Below are 22,978 nucleotides of genomic sequence, written 5' to 3' on the forward strand. Positions count from 1 at the left end.
AAGCCACATTCCGATCTTCCATTCCCGCCCCTCTTTTCGTCTGTTACAGCGTTAATGATAGCACTAATCACTGTTATCATTAGTATAAATATATATTTATAATTAAATATATATATTAGATCGATATTTTGTCTGTAAATACATTTTTTTTTTCTAATCGCCAAAAACATTCCAGGCAATACAATGCTTATACGTAAAATTCATTGAAAAGTTTTTGCCGATATTGAACAAAAATTTATATACATATATATCAGAAATATAAATCAATACTATCAATTGCTAGGATTTTTATCTCATGATAAGCCTATTTTCCACGAAAAAAGAAACAGAAACCAAAATAAACAAAAAATACTAGATACAAAATAAAAAATATAATAAAAGTATTATATATATAACAAAAAATCTTGATTCTTCGAATCCATATATGTGTACTTTCCCAGGGCGATTATTTCGTTTCGAGTTTCTTTGAATAGAACTCGTTTCCTTTTTTACTCCCATCGTATACTGTATACTTACAAGTCTCTTGTTCGGTATGTTTGCAACGGATCGTTTAAAATAGTGTTAGCGATTGGAGAGAGTAGTCGGTTATCGTTTGATAAATTGAGGCGGGGCATTTAATGATTCTCCCCTCATTTGATTGTGAACTAACAAGTTAGGACACTGCCAATGGAAGTGTGATAAAATATGTGTCCTATTTAGCATATGGTTATATGAGTGAAAGTCTTGCTCAGCCATAAGTGTCTCGTTTATGTTACAGAGACGACTCCGATTATATACCTTCTATATTCTAATATTTATCTACGTGTATATATATATTTAACATATATTGGATTGTGTTTGAAAAGTTCATGCCGATTTGTTAGATTTTTAATATCTAACTATCCGATAAATCAAATACTTTTCGATTAGATTTGTAGGCTAGGTTTATTAAAAATATAAATATCTATTGTATATTATACATATTTATTATATTATTATTCTTATTATTATTATTATTATTATTATTATATATATATATATATACACTCTGTCTGAGTGTTTCTTTTCTTTTTTTTTCTTGCCGGTGATCCCGTAGAGGCCATCGTCGGCTGTTCCCAGGCTGAAATCTCCTCGTCCTCCCGCAGAAGAATTTAAATCTCAACGGTCGTTCTGACCGGCCTCGGTGGTGGGGAGGGGGAGTAAGAGCGAGAAAGAGTAAGTAACGACATAGGAACTTGCGAGGAGAGACGACCGATAAAAAGAAAGAAAGAAAGAGGGAATAAGAGTGAACCGAGTAGAGTGATGTTGGCCGAGGAAGTGAGAAGAGGAATTAGATGGAGGGAGGCGGAAGAGGCGTGGACAGACACGTGGGAGTGGGAGAAAGAGAGTGAACACGAGGAAGGAATGTGTTAGAGGGAGACAGAGGTTCTTGTTTGTAAACAGAAAGGCACGATGCATCGCGCGATGTATTCCGCGAACACCGGTGCATTCTCGGCAAGTCCATTGCCCCCCGCATGCGTCGCGACGCTATTCGTTATGGAATTACGATTTCTTCACCCTCCTTTCTCGCTACCATCTCCCCCCACCCCTCTAACAGCCCCCATCCTCTTCTCAACTACCCCACACTTCTTCGAACATTCTTATCCCCAATTTTTTTGGAAATATTTTCGAAAATATAATATCCATCTTGTGAAATATAGGATACACGTTTGTAGCGTCATGCTAATTGTTATTGAATTACGACAACACTTTCCTAATACCCTATCTTTATATTTCATTGAAATATTTTCTTAGACAGTATCCTTCTTGAACCTACAGAAATATTGCATATAGTCATGTGTATTACCTGTTAATGAAACGATACTTGTTTATTATATTTTGCGTTGAATGGAGTTTCTGTTTAAGTCGCATAATTCTTTTATAGCCCACGAATGAATAGTGAGCATTTGATTATGATCTAGTTCAAAGTTGAGCGTATACGTCACATATATTAATATAAAAATAAATTATAATGAAAGATCTGTACTGTGTATTAGAGGATGGTAGAGAGAGTTTCTTGAACGTTAGTGAAACCAAATCAGAGAGCTTGTTAAACTCTAGACGTTAACAAAAAGTAGGAACGGGGGAAGAGAGGAGTATAAGCTTGGACTACCCAGCAACGGAACTCGATCGATGGATCGTTCGATCGGTTACCTCCCTCGCGATCCTTTCGAAAATTCGAGGAGCCATAATCCTTTCTCTGTTCAATCCTCTCTCTCTTTCTTTCTTCTTCTCCTACTCTTTCGAGAAACGTCGTTCCTCTACTTCGTTGGTGGTTCCCGCGCATTCTCGTTTAGCCCTTTTTCTTTTCTCTCTCTCTCTCTCTCTTTTCTCTTTCTCTCTCTCTCTCTCTCTCTCTCTCTGTTTCCCTTTCTTTCTTTCAGTGTTTTTCTCTTTCTATCTTACTTCTGGTGCTCCTCCTTCGTCACCATCTCCATCTCCAACGGCATGCACCACAGGGTTACCATCAGCAAGAGGAGCAGCAGCACCAGCACCAGCACCAGTACCAGCACCAGCAGCAGCAGCACTAGCACCAGCACCAGCACCAGCACCAGCACCAGCAACAACGACAACGATGACGACAACGACAACGACAACAGCAAAAGCGGGAGTGTACTCGTTTTTTCTTCTCCAGCGCACACCGACGGATTCTCTGCCGTCAGAACGCGGGCCACCACCACCTCCTTCGTCTCCTCCTTGCCCTTGGACCTATCCCCGTAGTCTCTCCTCTCGCGCATAGCAACACGAGAACTCTGCCGGCAACGCGACCGACGAGGAAAATGTTAAGCGCGTTGGATTCGACGTAAGAGAGACCCATGCCGTGCAACAACGCCTTGCTCGTTCCCACCGCTTAAGAGAAAGAGAGAAACAGAAAGAATGATAGAGAGAGAATAAGAGAGAAAGAGAGAGAGATTCCATCTCAGCGTTTCTTTTTCTCTCTCTCTCTCTCTCTCTCGCTCTTTCTCTCTCTCTCTCTTCCTTTCTCTCTCTTCTCTTCTCGCGAGAGAGAACGCGCGTATCGCCCACCGAGTATCGGCCTTACAATTTTCAACGGCTACGGCCGTTTGAATCCTGCGCCGCCGACCGCCAGCGACGAACATCAACATCGTACTCTCTTTCATCTATCAGACACTATCTAAGAAGAATGTTATCTAAAAATCCTCTTTTAAGATTAGTGTAATTTCACTGCTTTGTAATCATAAATGTTAATATCAGAATTGTACAGCTTTTTGGTTACAATGTAAATTTTATAACAGAATTTGTTATTTTGTGAACTGTTACGTTAAAACGGTCTAACTTGTGATTGGAAATGTTATTTATCAACGTTATGGGAATTATTCCATTAGGACTTCAAATGAACAGCACTTCTGTATTTTCAACAAGAAGTTATTCTAACAATCGACAGCAACGAATATTAGTGGCGTACTTTCCTTCATCTAACAGACAGTATTTAAAAAGAACAATATTTAACACTTCAGTCCTTTTTTTAAAGTTAGAATGATTAAATTGTTTTGTAATAACTGTTACGTTAAAATGGCCTGATTTGTAATTGGGAATGTTATTTATCAGCGTTCTAGGAATCATTAGATTAAGACTTCAAATGAAAGTGGTTTTTATATTTCAAACCCAAGAAGTTATTCTAAAGACTACCAGTAACTAACATAACATCGCAGTCTCTTTGATTTATCAAATAATATCTAAAAACAACGTAATCTAACACAAGAATCATTTGATCATAAATTTGTACCTTTAAATGGTACATATTTTGGTTGGGAATGTATTATGTAAATATTACAACAGGATACATCTCATTCATCATACAATTTTACATCGAAATGGTAAAACATTTTAACGGGAATGTATCCCCGTTATTCATTTTAGATAAACACTATTTTTGTATTTTTTAAGAATACGATTTTTCTAAACACAAATATAAACAGAGTTCTTAATCTATCGAACTAATATCTAAAAGCAATGATATCTAACTCGCGAAACCTTTTTTCTATATTAGAATGATTTAATTGTTTCATTAATCATAAGATTATACGTTAAAAAGGTATAAATTTTGAATGTGAATGTTATATGCAAATATTACAACAGGTTTTGTCTCATTCATCATGAAGCTTTACATTAAAATGGTACAATTTTTTGATAGGAATGTTGTACGTTAGCATTACAGGATTCATTTTATTACGAATTCCGATGATCAGTATATTTATATTCTAAAGACCATCTGCGATGAACATCAACAGTGCAAGGTCCTTGATCTACCAGACAGTGTCTAAGAATAACGTTACCTAATACCTGAATTCTTTTTTTTAGCTACAAATTATTTCACTCTTTCTTAATCCTACAATTTAACTTTAAAATGATACAACTTTTGAATGGGAATGTTACGCGTAGGCGTTACAGGATTCGTTTTATTATGATTTCAGATGAACAGTATTCTGGTATTCCCATAAAAAAAAATTTATTTTAAACTTTGTCGGTACGTTCGACTGCAATACGATATCCTAATTATAAAAATACAGTTAAATGGCTCCTATGATAAATGTCTAATTTATGGCTTCAATTATTATAGTTAGATATCTGTGAATAAAAGTAAAAAGATCTCTTATATTGCGTTAATAATTAAATTAATTGGTAATAATAATTTATGTAAACTCTTTCATGTAATCTTTTTTTTTGCTTTATGATTCCGAAATACTCAAGTAAAAGTTAAATTTGGTTAGAACATATAAAAAAAAAAGAATGTTAAGTATTACAAAATTTATGTTGTGATAATATAAGAATAATATTGAATACGTTCAAGAACAATATTTAATACATAAAAAATATGAATACAAAGAAAAATATTGAAATGAACATAAATTTTAAAACACAATTAAGTTTAGGAACAATATAATTATCACAGTTTACATATTAAGCTAATCAAAATGGAGATTTGTAAATTTTACGAATACGAGTCATACACCTAATAGTCTTTATTACATCCAGAACATGTGAGTCTGATTTATGGAAAATGGAATTTCGTGATTTCCATATTATGAATATTTACCATATTTATGTTTAATTTGAAATAATTCACATATTAATGCGATTTCAAGGAATTGAAGCACATCATTTTGAAGAATTATTTACGTATTATTAATTTAAATTGGGTTACCTCATCTACTTGGTGAAGATAAGTAAGTAGAAATGTGCAAGATTGCAGATACTTTGAAAACAGATTTAATCTTTTAGCTTTATCGTCATTCATAAGACAAAGTCACTGTTTAATCGAGTGATTAGAGTACATATTTAAATATAGTATAGCATAATTAATGTTAAATAGTATAAGTATGTCAAAATTTTTTTCTCTACTTATTATATATATATATAATTAATAATAAAAATTAAAAGAATTAAAAACTGAACTCTCATTATTTCTATTCTTATGCGTCCTTATTCTTATACTTCTTATACAATCTGAAGATTGAATTTTTTTTAATAATGTTTTTCCTTTTTAAAGTAACTATTAATTGATATATTTTAAATTAGTATTTCTGTTATATTTTAATATAATAATAATAATAATTTGAGCAAAAATGGTGCGGAAAGTAAAAATCCGGACATTTTCGCATATTTAAAAAAACCGGTCAGACTGAAATTTAAGATCTAAAAAAGAGGACATTTTCGAGGAAAAGAGAAATAAACCACAATATACAGGAGTCTATGGTATATTATAATATTACGAAACTAAAGAATTTTACAAAGTAAAAAAAAAAAGAAAAGGGAAAGAAAGAGTACTTTATTCGCATTAATAAGTACAAATCTTTATTGTCGACATGTCAATTTGTTATTCCACGTTAATCCAGAAAAGAGGAAGGAAAGAAGGACGGAAGGACGGAAGGAAGAAAGAAAGAATGAAAATAAGAAATTTCAAAGATCGTAACACCTTAAATTAGGCTCGTTAATATAAAGAAAGTTTCGTGCGTCGACGCAAAGACGATTAATCAAGATGCTGGAGTGAGATCGTTGTAAATTGAACAAGCGACTGTGCGCGCGCGCGCGGGCACTCACACACACACATACATGTAAATATGGACAAGAAAGCAAAAGAATGAAAGAATAAGAGAGAAAGAAAGAGAGAGAGAGAGAGAGAGGGAGAGAGAGAGAGAAAGAGAGGGTGTGAGAGAGAGAGAAAGTAAAAGAGAGAAAGAGAGAAAGATAAATCGAAGATCTCTTTTCTGGCCAGCCCATCCTTAAACGGTCTCTCTTTTACGAACTTCCAATGCGCGGCGGAGGTCCTGTAATCAAGAAACCTCCGCAAAAATAAAAAAGACTTCCGAAAAGAGAGAAAAAGAGAGAGAGAGAGAAAGAGAGAGAGGAAACCCTTCCGCAGTTCCAACGTTCACAGGGTCCCCCTCGAAGCGTTTCTCTTTCTCCACCAAGGATGATCCGACTTGTTCCGGTAATTGCTCTCCTTTTTTCTCTCTTTTTTTTTTTGCTCAAATATCATCTTTCCTTTTTCTTTCATCTTTCTTTTCCTCGCACTTGACCAACGGTCAACTTACTTAACGCGGGGAAATTCAAAATGTTTTTGAATATTTATTAGGAATTGCATGAAAGAGGCTCGTGTCGGTTTAGAAATGTTTGTTCAGTTGGCCAATAAGATCTTGCCGATTTGAAAAGGTTTGTTTGATTGGCAAATAAGTTAAATAATAAGAATTTTTCTTATTGTTAATAAATAAATGGCAAAAAAGGTATGATATTATTTGCAAACCTGATGAAACCCTGATGAAACTCTGATACCAAAGAAATTTATCCTAAACGCGATTCTTCATTACTTTAATCTATTAATTATTCGAAGTGTATGCTGATGAAATTTTATTGGAAAGAACATTTAGAGTTGGATTTGAACGCTTTCGAAACGATAATTTTGATCTGAGAGACAAAGAACGTTCCCTGTAGTCGAAATAATTGGAGAAAAATTTTGAATTGCAAGAATTGCTCGATATAAATGCAGTTAAAACGCTTTCAGAGTTGTCGAAAACGTTAAATGTTATTCCAATGACTTTGCATGACATGTGGAAAAGAGAATCCATTTTAGTGACGAAAAAATGATAGGAATGAAATTTACCATCTAATAAAACAAATTTAATTGAATGAGTTAACATTAGGCATAGAAATTAATTCGGTATGCTTTTAGTATTTACTTAGTATTTATTTATGGCACTGAATTAATTTCTACGCATAATAAAAAACAGGGTTTGTTACATCTGATATAAATTTCATTTGATACAATTTTCTGATCATTTTCGTCTGTTACTATAATTTATTTTTTATTAATATAATATTAAGTGTAATATTATCTTTTTGACTTAAGTAAAGAAGGATGTTATATAATTCAAATTTTTTATTAATTGCAATAGATACCGATGAATCTACGTTTTAACTTTTTCTTATAAATTTAATGGAATTTGGCATATCCTTCTTTTAGAAACCAATATAACAGCAAACATATCACAACCAACCCAAAAAATACCGGTTTTAAATTTAGAATTCAAATTCTGTGTTCTGCGTTATTGCTTTATTTTATTTGATTTTGACGATAACTATAATTATAGAATAGTTTTATTATCTATTTAATAATTGTTTTATGCATTATTTATGTCAACAAATTGATTATTATTTGCACATCAACCGTAAAAAATTAAATTAATAAATAACTTTTATTAAAAACCGATCGTTCGGTCGGTTATAGCATAAAATGGTATACGTAATCTGTTGAAAGGTTTGATGTTAATTCAATTTTCAGATAAGAAATGACCATTATGAATTAAATGAATGCACAAAAATAAAAAGAAATAAAAAGAAGATGAATAAACTGTATATTTTTGGAAGTATGATAACAAATGAATAGTGTTCACATTTTTCTGTAAATTAAATTATCTATAACATATAATAATGCCGATATTTTATATAATCATTTAATTTATCTTTTGAATAAGAAATGATCCTTATATGATTTTGGAGGGTATGCGAAAAAGATAAAAGAAAAACAACAAAATTAAATATTAAATTAATAAGTCGCATATTTTATTGAACACATTATCCAATGAATAATGTTTTTGTTATTCTATAAATTTTATGAAATGTACATAGAACATATATTCTTTTTCTAAAAATCCATTTAAAAAATAACTTTTCTAAATAAAGAACGATCGATGTGTGTACACAAAATTTGATAAAAACAAAAAATAATAAAAATAATAATAAACCGCATATCACACGTATAAGTACAGTGAACAATGAATAAGGTTATGTTTGTCTATAAATTGAATGAAATGTAACGTGCACATTTTTCTAGGCATCCATTAAACTGAATATTTAGGGATAAAAAGTAATTCTTAGGTATCCAAAGAATGTACAAAAAGCAAAATAAAGTAACCAGCATAATCGTGTCAGATAAATTGTATAATATGTAACATACGCCCTTCTTTTAGACACCCATTTAATTTAACATTTAGAGATAAGAAACGATCGTTATGTGTACGAAGGATGCGATAAAAAGGAAAAAAAAGAAGAAAAAAAAAATACGAATAAGAATGAGAATAAGAATAAGCCGCATATCGTCTGAAAGTAAAGAAGAAGAGAAGAGAAAAGAGGAGAAGAGAAAAGAAGAGATGAGAAAAGATGAGAGAAGAGAAGGCACCGATTCGTGCCTGGACTATAACGAGTCCGAGAACCCGACAAAGGACTGGGCTCTTAGTCGAGGCACCGTAGGACCGGAACGACCCTTGAATTCGGTCTGCCCTTCTCGTCCCTTTACGCGTACTTTCTCTCTCTCTCTTTCTCTCTTGTTCTCTTTCTTTTTTTGATTTCTTTTTTCTCTTTTTCCATCTCACTCAGTCTGCCTTTAGCCGGCTTATCCGTCTGCCCTTTAAATTCCTTAAGCGTAAACAGAGCAACGTGCGCCCTGCTGCCTACGTTCTGTTTCGTCCGCGCATTTAAACTCAGAGTTTAAAATGCACACCCGCGAACCTTTGCGTTTCTTCTTTATAGAGATGTTTCAAGATGAGAATGAGAGAATGAGAGAAATAAAGAAAGAGAAGGTTTAATTGGATTTTAAATTGGTGAAATCGACTTTCCTTGTGGGATTATATTGTAACGGGATATTTAATGAAAGAAGAAGTATGTAAGTAAGTATGAACCTGTTATTCCCAGTTATCTCTTCTTCTTCTTCTTCATATTGCTTTTATTTTTATTTATTTACTTATTTTTTTTGTTTTATTTTTATTCTTCATTTTCCGTTTCGTTAACTTGACATTAGCAAATCGACATCGAATATCGACATATGTCGATAAAATCCAAAAATAACTGTATTCTTATTTTATCATTTTTGTTTTATTTTCATTTTTTTTTCGTGCAGATCTGTTATATTTTATTCTCCTAGTAATACTGTAAGACATAAACTAAACCACTACTGTACTACTATTACTACTACTACTAATTAATATATTATTATTCTTTTATTTTTATTTATTTATTTATTTTTTCTGGTTCTTATTGTCAAATTATTTTACTAATATCATGTGAATTGATTGATTTATTTTTAATTTATTCATTCGTTAATATTCCAAATTGATAAAGACATAAAATACAAATATCTTTTTACACATTTATTTATTTATTTACTTATTTATTTATTTATCTTTCTCTATTTTTCTTTGTATCAATTCGTTATATCAATATCGGTTAGACCCAAATAAAAATGTCAATCATTGTACCATCTTTGGCTTGTCGATGCAGAATCGCATTCCTTGCGATGGAAAAGATCGAACCAAAGATGGAAAGGATGATGAAGGGAGAAGGGAAAGGGGGTTGGTAAGGGTTGGGAGGGGGCAGGGTTTAAGGAGAAGTCGGAGCTTGGCAGAAGAGACGGTTAATGTACCGCTACTGTTACCACATCGTGAGACAACCAATGCGAATACGAATAAGAATGAAAGAAAGAAAGAAAGAAAGAAAGAGAGAGAGAAAGAGAAAGAAAGAGAGTGAAAGAAAAGGAATGTGATAAGATTATCGAATTTGGCGCGAAATTCAAATCCGTGGGAATCGAAAATAATCTTGAAACTTAATACGATCGAATGAAATAATTAACCGACAGCGATTGAGTCAATATGCCGAAATTGCAACGAACGAATTGGTTTAAACACGAAAAGGCAGAGAATGTTGTAATGACACGCAAGAGAAACGTCGACGATAACGATGAAGAGGAAGACAACGATGACGACGACGACGACGACGACGACGACGACGACGACGATAGTCGTTCTTTCTCACTGGAAGCAGACGAGTTTCATACGAAACCAGTTTCTTCTCTTACGATACTTCGTGTATCGGTGACGTTCGATGATGCGACGACGTTACGAAGGCGTGACGTTGACTTGTCTCTAGGTGTTGGTATATCATGTTTTAACACTTTTATTTAGTTAAACAGTATTTTTTTACAATATAATATTTCTTTGATTAAGTGATTTTTGCTTTCTTTCTGTAAATAAATTATCGGTATATATAGAAATATTTTAAGATATATTTATTTGATAATTTGTTAGTATCTTTTTTTTTAAATATTAAAATCATTAACAATTTTTTTGTACTTATCATTTATTTTTAAAATAAATCTTATTTTATTTATAAAAATGATTATTGTCAAAGCTAAATATAGAAAACCCGGCACATTGGATACAGGATTTTAATTTGAAAATTTGAAACCGTTCATTTAATTGATAATGTAAAATACTATTTATAATTATAATTGTTGTCAAAAATCAGAATTTTAAAAAACCTCGAATGCAGAATTTTAATTTAAAATTTAAAAACATAACCAAAAAACAAATTTGTTTAAAATTTTACAATCTACGAGAACTTTCTGAAAAATCTCTTCAAAATTAATTACACTTTTTTACATTTTGGTAAAAAATAAAAAAATACTAACTATCATGTGGTGGTTCATTAAAAATTTAAAAACATCTCCCAACATTGAAAACGCAAATAACAAACCATTTATTTTGATATGTCCTATATGGATTTGCTATGAATAAAAAAAAAATAAATTTACGATCATTGAAATCAATACTTTTTCTCTTTCTTCTTCATCTTCTTCGTCTTCTACATTTATTCTTCTTCTGCATTTTTTCTTCTCCTGCATCTTCGTCTTGTTCATTTTTTCTTCTTCTGCATCTTCATTCCCGCCTTCTTTATCTTTTTCGTCATTTTATTATGTTAACTGTGGACCGACTTTCGCGGATTAACTCAATCGGAAATGCGGTAAAGAAACGGATGCGGTGGCCGTGATATTTGCGTGGAATCATCGACCGGAAGTTCTCAACCGAGCAGCGGTACGACCACTTCTTCTTCTTCTTCTTCTTCTTCTTCTTCTCCTCTCCTCTATATTCGTTTCTTCTTTTTCATATACATATGTATGTATTCAGCATTATTTCTACTCGTCATGTAGGTACATGCAACGTAGACACTTTCCTCCCGCGCTATATCACGAAATAGAACGAAACAGAGAGAAAGAGAGTAAGAAAAAAAAGAAAAGAGGAAAAGAGAGGAGAGGCCCACCTTCTCATACGTACACAGGAGAGACTCACCAAGGCCATTCGGGACCGTTGCTCACTTTATGCATCAGGACAAAGGACCCTCTGTACGAGTGGCCGAGCACCGAAATAGAAGTTTCTTGTGAGAACTCCCGGTGGTATCCCTTCTGGGCCCTTATCGAATGCACGCGACGTATTTCGATCTTATGTGACAAAGAAGAAAAACAAAAACCAACTTAAATAACCTACATTCATGATGTATGTGCAACAAATGTAGGTTATGTACTGATAACACCAATCACAACAACAATTGTAATAATAATAATAGTATTTATAAATAATAGCAGTGCTAGATCTAATCTAAATATTGATACAAATAATTAACTGATAGCACCAAATATAACAATTACAATAATATCAATAATAAATAATAGCAATTCCAGAATACTTGGATGTTCAATTCAAAAGTTGAAACAAACTGAACAATTCAGAAAGTTAAAAATTGCAGGATTTTCGAGTAGAACTGAAAATGTGCAATAATTTTAGGTTATGTATCAATAACAGTAAACACAACAACAATTATAATAATTGCAATAGTAAACAATAGCAATGCTAGAATACTCAAGTATCCAATAAAAAAATCGAACCAAACTGAAAAACAGAAAAAGATAAAAATTGCAAGATTTCTCAGTGGAATTGAACGAAATTAAGAATAAGAGGAATAAGGTAGAAATTCTATGGCCAGCAACGGGTCACGTTTACCCGAACATAATGTTAACCACTTGCATTTCGAGAAAGTAGAGTATACGTAGAATATGACGGGCATATACGCAGAAAAAGGAGCTCGGAAGGAGGAACCGTGGTTGAGTTAACAAGGGGAGGAAATTTCGTTTAACACGAGAAACTTTGCTCTGGCACATGCTACCTATCTCTCTCTTTCTTTATCTCTTCTTCTTTTTTTATTTCTTTAGTTCTTGTTTCGTATTTAGGCACCCTCCTGTCTACACGCGTGAGCGCAAAGAGTAAAAGACATATGGTTATCTAACAGGTGTAACTACTTGGAAAACCTACGGAAGTTGGACAAATTGGTAACGCGAGCGTTACCATAAATATTATCTATTATGTGTACACGATTATAGATTACGTTCATTTTGTTTAATACTTTGCAATTATTAATTTTCCTAATTATCTCGTTTAATTCGAGTCAAATTTATATGTCAATGTTTCTGAACATTTTATTTTGTGCATTTAAATAAATTACTTACTAATCACCCCAAGGATAATAAATATTTATAATATAATAATTTTTAAATACCTTGACATCAATCTTTCTCTAAATTAGTACCAATTTTTTGGTCAACCTAACCTAATTGGTCTTATTGTTAGTCATTGTATATTATTACAAAGAATACTACTATTATTTCTTTATTCACTTCGTAAAAACATTCTATGAATAATTTATGAAAATCATATTATACATAATAAAGATATCTTGATAAGAAATAGAACATGTCTAACGTTAATTTTGTCGCGGGCTATAAGTTGAGAACCACTGTTATAAGTTTCTATAAGAATCGTCGATATTTAAAAGGACCGTATTGCGAATAATTTGCTGATCTTTGCTCGCTCGTTAGAATATTGAAGTTAGGTGAAGAGAAAACGGTACGTTTAGAGGAATATAATCCTATGATGAAACGAAAGGGAGAAAGAGTAAGAGAGATAGAACGAGATGGGTCGACGTTGAGACCGAGGAAGGTTGTCGACCTTCGAGAGTCACGTTTGTGGATCGTTCGACCGGTAGACGTTATGTCACATAGAAACACGTCGTATAATCAAGACGTTCTTAAACTAAACATCAATTCCTCAAAATATATATCTAAAAGATACACATTTAATTAAACAATTATATTATTTTCACGAAATACAAAAAAATTAATAATCTTTAGGACCTATAGTTTCAATATATCCAACAACGTATGAGTTAGAATAAAAACACTAAGTCATTCGGTAGGGTTGTTACAAAGAAAATAATAAAATCTTAATTCGAGCTTAGAAAGCATTACGATTAAATACTACTTACTTATTTCCTGCAGCTTGTTTGTAAGAAATTGGATAGGAGTGTATGTGTGCGCGCGCGCGCGTGGTCTTTGGAATGTCAACAATATTGATGAGAATTAGTGAGAATGAATAAACGGTGAATTTTCGATGAACTTATTCAATATGAAAGAGACGTAGAAAGTCGTAAAGTAGATATAGGAGAGACTAAAGCATACGAAAGAAACGAAAAAGAATAAGAGAAAGAGAGAGAGAGGAAATTGCGTAATCTTCCAACCGTCGCGTTCATTATCTTCAACGAGTTGGCATAAAAGCGCGGGTAAACGAATGTAAGATAACGCGCGTACACGACGTTCCTCCTTTCGTGTTAAGAAATATTTTAGATTTATTTTTATTAGTATTTAAACGAATTGTGTTGGTCGAGTATTTTTCTTTTTTTCTTTTTCTTTTTTTCTTTTTAGGTCGCACGATTGGTGTATAAAAATTAGGTCAAGGTATGAAGAAACTTATGCCAACCCTTCAAACGATTGGAAATTTAATTTCATTGTAATTTTTATGGTAATTTTATGATTTTTATTTTGCATAAAATTATTAATAGGTAGAACCGTTAATAATTATATTAATTTGTGGTCTATAGATAATTATTAATAATATAAATTATACTATTTACTATAAAAAAGGTTATTCAAGGTTATAGTAAAACAATAATAAGGAATAAAATTTAATCAAACATTAAATTGAAATAAAAGTTTTTTTTTTTAAATAGAAATCATTAAATTAAAATTATTCAATTTCAAGGTCATTGAAGATTTCTTGTTTTCTCTATATTAACTTGATCTAATTATTATTATTTTCAATCAGGAGAAAAAATCTTTATTTTAATAATTTTAACCATTCAAGTTTAATTCGATTAATACATATATATAATTCAAATAATAATAACAACTAAATAAATTCTTCATAATAAATTTACTGTAAACCGTCTAGTTTTTTATTGGCCTTTCATCACAATAACTACACACCAAATATAAAACTAGTGATTCTATTTCTTAATAAATTTAACTAAAATAAAATCTATGCTTAATTTATTACGGAACTTAAATTATTCTTGAGAATAAATTATTATGTTGTAAAATAATATTGTTCAAATGTAATAATATGAATTACAACAACAAAAAACTGTTTACTTTGTTTTCAATCGAAGAATTTATAATTATTAAGCGAATGAATAGCTTCGTAGAAATTCTATTTAGTCCCTAGTTACTTTATTCAAGAATATCCAAACGGAAATTCATTCTGGCGCCTACATGGCTATGTATCTATGCTCCTCGACTCTTGCATACGAAGTGCATCCAACACACCGGTATTGGAAGGAGAACAAAAAATACTGAACAACCACTTCCTTAGCGTTCCATCTTTCGATGGAATTTCATCGTTAAAGAACTATAAGATGTTTTACTTGCACGTGTTACCGTATTCGTGACGAAAATTAAATTAACGAGTTGTTCTACATCTAACTTACCATTTTTTTTTGTTTTTTCCTTGTCAGAGAATAGACGGTTTGGTATAGTGAACGTAATATTTTGTGTTCCCTAAAATATTAGAGAGAGGAATGACGTTGCGCGAATCAGAGATTAGGAGAATGTGAAAGAGAAAAAAAGAAGTCGGGATGTTAAAAAGATCGTCAAAGGGTACCGTCAAATAATTCAACGTTTGAAAAGACAAATTATAAAGAAGAAAAAAAAATAAAAAATTTTCTAAATAGAAGAAGAATAAAATGGAATAATGTTTATTAGCTTTAAAAAAGTGGTTCACAAAGTATTTGGGTATTGACTTAAATAAAATAATAAGCAAATAATATTTCTATTTTATAATAATAAAATAATATTTATAAATAATTTCTTTTTCTAAGTCATTTTTGGTTTTAAATTTTTGTAAATCAATTATCATTATATAGGAATATTTTGTTCGTTATATTTTTATAGTAATTTATTTGGAATTTTGTTAATATCTTTTTTTTGGTAAATGTTTTATTAAATAAATGATTAGTATAGAGAAAAATTTTAGTTGGTATATTTGTAATAAAATATTAATATTATTTTTTACAAAAGTAAAAAATATATACTTTAGTAGTATATTTTACAAAATATCAAATGATTCGTACTTTACAAATTTATATCTTTTTTTAAATTAAATGTAAATAATAGTATAACAATTTGTTATATTGACTTAAATAATAAAAAAACTAAAATTTCTTTTTTATCATAATAAAATACTATTAATAAATTTGATTATTTTCAAAGTCAAATAATAAAAAGCTCGAACATTGGCTAGAAAATTTCAATTTGAAATTTTGAAACCGGTCATTTAATCGGATACGTTAAGTGTTAATGAATCTTAAAAAATTGGATATCTAATTTTGATGAAATATTTATAATTATTTGAACTATTCTCTATCGATGTTTTAACACTAAATATATCGACAATTTACTTCTATCTACTTATACCTACATTATATACCTTACTATATATACCTACATTAGTGGTTCCTATAGTATACCGTATACCGCGACACCTTGGAGAACGACTTTCTCACGAAATATTACACAATATTCATCATTTTAATTTCATTCGCGATTTCTTATTTGTACAAAATTGAGTTTCTGACAGTTGTTATGATAAAATCTAAATATTTCGCGAAAATTAATGTAGAGAAGAGAATGAGTGGGCTGCTGTGTTCAGTTTAATTCTACGATTTAAGAAAATGTGCGGTGACCAACCGCACATCCATTAGATTGATTATTATATTAGTATTCTTCTTCTTCATTGCATATAAAAATCTTCTTCAAGAAGAAGAAAAAGAAGAAGATATTAGTATTAAAAGTTAAAAATTATTATTAAGTATTAAAAGTCTGATTATTCCAATTATTTTCATTTCGAAATTAGACATTTCGTACTTAATGATTTAATAATTACTAAAATTTGTTCAATTACATTTTGTTGTAGTGTTAAATGTAGTTTTACCTAATTTTTGCAAAAAATTATTATCCATTTCGCAAAATGTAATTATTAGAATTTGACATAGAGCACTTTGAGAAAATTTGGATTCAGCAAGGGTCCCGAGAATTGAAAAAGTTTCGGAATCACTCAACTAAAGATTAAAAATACACACTGTCTTATAGGGTAAAACAAAAAATGATAATAATCATAATAATAATAATTAGCGACAAAATCAAAAAATATTTTTAAATAATAATTATTACTATATATATTATATAAAATAAAACTAAATAATATAAATAATAATAATAAAACTAATAATATAAATAATACTAACTTTGAAATGATACCCGTAAATATGATTTGGATTAAATTACGCTAATAATTACCAATTCTTAATATTTTAAAGTGAAATAAATCTAGTTTGAAGATTTAAATTTTTTAAATAAAAAAGTAGCTTTTTATTTCTACTGGGTATAAAATTATATTTTTCCTTTTATTATTTTTCGATGTTTTGTAATAACTTTTTTTTCATAGCAAATAGCATAATTATTATTACATAAGATTTACCTTTAGTTTTTAATATATGTATTGTATGACATATTATATATATATGTCTAATAACATAATTTATTAAAAATAAATAAAAAATCCTATAATCAAATATACTATATCTAATTCTTTTCTTTGCACAAAAAAAGAGAAGAAAAAGAAAAAAAGAGAGAAATAGTCATGTAGAGAATATTAATGGTATTAGAAATAACAAAAAATAAAAAAAGAAAAAGCTAAGAAGAGAAAGAAATAAAAAGAAGAATGAATAAAAGGCAAATAAGAAAGGAGAGAAGAATCCATTCTGAAAACACTAATAGTCCTGGTCATTCAAGCAAGTGTAGTATACGCACAAATACTCTAAATAAATAAAAAACTAAAATAAAAGAGAGGTTAGAAAAGAAAGACGTGTTTTTAATAATCGAAATATAAAAGATCGCATAAAAAAGATTTACAAAGAATGAAAACTAGAGTACAAAAACTCTTTTATAATATAATTCACGAAAATTACTTCAATAAAATAAAATATGATGTAATAACACTTTACAATTTTAGGTTAATATCTTATAATTATAATAAAGTTCTAATTAAATGAGTATCCGCAATACCATAATAATAATTTCATGCGGTTTTTATGGTTTATTTCCTTAAAAAACAACTGCATAAACTTATTAGATAACCTATAAATATATCAAACAATAATATTATTAATTAAATATTTATATTAAATCTTAATATTTCATTTATTTTTCATCAGCAAAAATCCTATACAAAATAAATATTGATGTTATATTTAAAAACAAATTATTTTATTTTTTTTTTTTTTAAATAAAAGTAAGCATAATTGATAAGAACTGTGGCATAATCTTTACTCAACCGTATAAATTAAAAAATAAAAATTACATATAAAAATTCTAAAATATCACAATAAATAATAAGATTGTTTATTTTCAGTATTTTCACTATGATTTAAAGCGATCAACCTTTGTTTTCTAATTAGCCAACATCGGGTATGAAACTGCAATATTCCTAAATTGTTCTCGATATAAACAAATATTTATTAGTTCGTTCATATTAGCTCATAATTTTTAATTCTGTTATTAACAATCTTATACAATTCTATTATTTTCTATAAAAAAATAATAAAAATTTATATCGTAGGAATTAGGTTACCGAAAAGACGCTAACACACGTGTTTACACAACTTCATAATGCTAAGCAAGCAACAATACACACGTTATAGTTAAAAAAATGCATATTAGTATAATTCAGTACTGTGCGTCACGTAATTCCACTGTTTCTTCCAAATTCACACAAACATCAAGACAAAAGGTCATTGACTTTTCATCTCGAAATAAAACAAGTAGAATGGATTTTATTTTGTAATCATTTTGAATTATACTGAATATTGTATAATTTAATCGATAAAAAAAAGATATTATTTTATATTTAATTTGTTTTAATTTTTTTCGCAATTTTGATATTTTATCTTAACATGTTTACATTATATTTATAGGGTATATGTATGTTTAAAAAGTTGCAACATCCGTCAAAAAAAAAGATGTTCAATATATTCCTCAAAGTACGTTTCATCAGACAATAAAAAGTTTAATTCTAGAAATATAACAGATTTATCAAACCAAAAAAAAAAAGAAAAAGAAAGATGATACTTTTATAGTAGTTACATTAGTGTAACAAAAGGAACAATTTATTCACGTAATAGTACTGTAAATATATTTCTAGTATAGTTCAAAAGAAAATGTGGTCCATACTTGAAAAAAGAAAAGTTTTGTAAGTATTATCCAACAAACCTGGACAACAATAATCTCTTATTTCGGTTTACCAGAAGGGTCATAAATGCAATTATTTAACCTCGTATCTTATCGTTAATTAGGTATATTTCCATTGCAAACAAAACAGACCACAAAGTTTACTGTTCAAGAACTGGTAAACAAGTTTGGAGAATAATTTTGTTTCACTGCAGGTAGCCAGAGAGATCATTTAATGCAGTTGTGTACACTGACAAAAATCTTACTTCGTATTGGTCAAAATTATTGATTTGTTTGAAAAATTTATACTAATTTAAAAAAAAATTTATATAATAAATATTAAAAATATAAATCGATTATATATTTTGTTAGCATTTTTATATTTAAATTACATTTAAATACAAATTTCTATTAACAGAGTACGAAATTAAAAAAAATAAAGAAAAAGGAGGAAAAAAGATAAAACTGGATTTTATTCTGCATGTACCGCTTTGTCCTTCACAAGTGGTTGTTCCTGAACCATAGGTACACAATCCTGTACGATTTATGCGAAACGGAAACGAGTCCGTTGTTCTATCCGGTATTGTTTCTCTTCTTCTTCTTCTCTTTCCTTCTCTTCATCTTCTTTTTATGTTTGGTATAATTTTTTGTTCGAATTTTTAGAGTACGAATTAGGACTGGGTGTGTTTAGAATATGGTCAAGTGTTGAGAAACCTTCTCGGAAAAGAGGATTTACCCTATTCTCAACGAACAACAATAACAAAAAAAATAAAGAAAGTAAAAGGTAAAGAATTAACGAATATTTTTTTTTAAATAAAAATTCGAAATCTGTCCAAAAAAATGTTCTATTATAGAAACTTTATTTTGACTTTTAAAGTCGACTTATATTACTGATATATGAACAAATAAATAAATTCAATTAAATATCCTAGACTCTTGTTACGATTGGATAAAAAATTAATTTGTAAGAAACACATGGAAATAATAGACAAAATTTAACAAATAAATATGAATAAATAAAACCTATTGATTCATAGAAATCAAATTTAAATTAAACATAAATGACAAATTATTACAACAAATGATCATCTGTATTGCATGTTGATATTTTATTATATTTACTATCAATATGGGAACTTACTAACGTATACAATATTAACTACTTATAGGTTAATTGTACCTGTTAAGCGACACCTAATTATAAAATCTAGCAAAATATAGAAATAATTAATTTTCACTGAACATTCGATCATAACTCTTGTTACGTATTAATTACAGTAATCCTATAACAAACCAATTGATATTTAATTATAAACACAGACTATTTATTACAAAAATTGACTACACAACTAACCCAATAAATATCATAAAATCGTTGATTAGTTCGAAAATTTCTTTTCTATTTATCAGGAATGTAACAATAGATATTAAATAGTCTAATAAGAAAGAACCATAACACGGTCACGCCCCATGTACAATTCCTACCACCCTCGATGACAGCGTTGGCAGGAAACGCACATGTTTGATGTCTGTGCAGAAGACGCAGGTTCAGACCCTACATTCTCAGTCCCCACCGCCCTCTCTCTTTCTCCCTTTCTCATTTACTTTTCCCTTTCCTAGCAAGTCCATCTCCCTCACTGGTACGTGTCAGATTTCGTCTTTAAGAAATCGAGACACGTCTCGGAGATCAACAAAGCGTATGCGTTAGGTCAGGAGTAGGAAGAAATACACAAACATACACACACATATCCAAGTTTTTCCTTGGTCAAAAGACGTTTCAAAAATCTTGCGGCGCCTATAATCAAACATTTTTAAATACCACCAATACTCTAACAGTTATCTCTCTCTCTCTTTCATTCTTATTCAAAATTGTTTTTTCTTCTTTTTTTTTTTAAGAAAATACGTTGACTGATGGTTAAAATCGGAAATGAAAGAATCTCATGGGGTCTTTGACAGTGCACCATCAGCTGAGAAAAAAATAAAAAAAAGAATTTAGGAAGATCGTAGAAGCCTCCCCTTAGGAGGGGGTGCAATCTCTATCTCTCTCTGCCTCTCACGCCAGGGTACTCTTTCTCTTTCTCTTTTTCTCTTCTTCTGTTCTCGAGAAAAGGGCACTGAAATTTTTCGGCGTGGGAGCCTGTAGTTTCTTTTCAACCGCCCTCGGCCTCGTTTTCGTTCTGCCGACTTTCAAAAAAGATCTCTCTTGACCATAAATCCTTGCAGCCAAAGAAACGATTTTTCGTTTGTAGAACAATAAAAGACAAGAGATGGACGTTGGATTTGGTTGAGCATCTCTTTTTCTTTTATCTTCTTCTTCTTCTTCTTTTTCTACTATTACTTTCCACCTTTTCTTCAGATTTTGGTTTATTTTATATTTTATTTGGATATAAAATTCTTTTGAAATGTTCTTGGATTTATTGGGATGGTTAGTTTTCGATTATTTTGCAAAATTATTGTTGCAAGTTAATTGAAGTTATGGGTACTTTTCATTGAATCAAATTATTAGAAAAAGTATTAACCCTTAAAATAAGAATTTTTGATTTATAAAACCGTACGATTTATAAAACAGTAAAAGGTACGAAAGTAACATTGGATTTTGTTGAATACCTTCTCTTTAAGTTTCTTTTGTTACAAATTAGATTTAAGAATTAAACTTTTAAATTTTATTAATTAATTAGGATGATTACTTTTTAATTATTTTGTTATATAAAACTGTTGGGGCGGTAATAAATGAAAATATCAAATATCAAAAATATCGTTGAATACAATTTTCACTTATCCAATCAAAATGGTATAATTAATCAGAATCATTTATTCGTCAAGAAACCACTTCTATTAACAAACATTCAAAGTTCAATAGTATAAGAGATCAAATATTAGAATTTCTACAAAAAAACTGATGACACGTGTCTCGTATTATTGGATTAAGAAAGTATACGCATAAGAGCAAAAGTCAACAATGTGGAATACATTTTAACGTACTTATTCTTTGTTGACAAAAATGTTGATTTTTACTTTTTTTTACCCATACAATAGAAATACAGCTACACATATACACAGCATGCACAAAATATCAATTGTATTAAATTATCTGTAGTTCGAATAGGAACAGAAAAAAATTTGATAGAAAAAATATATAAAAATATATATATATAAACGTCCTATTGAAGTCCTTTCTAAATCGTCCCTTCGGATGTACTTCATGCACGAAACTTCGTTATCAATTCAGTCGCGCTTGAGTGAATGGTACAAACGTGCTTCCACGTCAGAACGAACGTTCCATCGTCAAACGGTTAAGAATTTCTAACACGGATATGTTACGTAAGTCAATTACGTAAAAGAATGTGTCTTCGTCTAACACACAGAGCTTAGAAAAAGAAAGGCAAAAAATGGATAAATAAAAAACGTTATTCTATTGCGATCTTTCTTTTTAATCCAACACATGAATATTTGGTTCTCTAACAAAGAAGATTCGAAACCTTTAAACACCGAATGAATAGATAGATATTTGGATCTTTTAGGTTTCCCGTAAAAGTTCTTGCCGATTTAAACATTTTGTAACTTTTATATTTTAATATCGTAGATATATTGTATTGTTTTCACATATATTTTTTTTTAACATATCGGAAAATATGTATGTAACAGTAAATGTGTTAGCTTGTTGGTAGATTGTAAAAGATCGAAGATTTGAATGGATGTGCTTTTCTAGCACAGAGGATTCTAGGGGTCTTCTAAAAGCCTTCTTTCAACCTGTCCGCCTCCCTGAGACGCGTTTCAAAGATTTTATTTTACGGGAGAAAAATTTTTCGTCGAATTTTATCATCGGGAACATAAAAATATTTAAAGTATACAATAATAAACCGAATTTCAATGCGGTTTATGCGATTTATTTTTTGAAACATTTGTCTGATACTTCAAATACAGAAGTATTCTACGTTTTGAATTACGTCCAACGTTGTTAATAAAATTTGTCTAATGTTTTCAATGGACAGATTGTAAAAA

The 22,978-nt window shown here is 30.0% G+C and overlaps 1 protein-coding gene and 1 long non-coding RNA gene across 3 annotated transcripts in view; both read right to left on the reverse strand.

Annotated features, from left to right (window-relative positions):
• LOC122521639 (M-phase inducer phosphatase-like) overlaps positions 1-22,978 on the reverse strand; it is a 110,391-nt gene that overhangs the window by 27,778 nt on the left and 59,635 nt on the right. The window lies entirely within an intron of this gene.
• On the reverse strand, positions 11,282-11,773 carry LOC122521670. Its single transcript, XR_006304830.1, has 2 exons — positions 11,643-11,773; positions 11,282-11,549 (listed from the first exon to the last, which is right to left on the reverse strand). It is a non-coding gene; the product is annotated as an uncharacterized LOC122521670 (long non-coding RNA).

This window comes from Polistes fuscatus, unplaced genomic scaffold (assembly GCF_010416935.1).
Source record: "Polistes fuscatus isolate 324 unplaced genomic scaffold, CU_Pfus_HIC Scaffold1, whole genome shotgun sequence".
NCBI classification, from domain to species: Eukaryota; Metazoa; Arthropoda; class Insecta; order Hymenoptera; family Vespidae; genus Polistes; species Polistes fuscatus.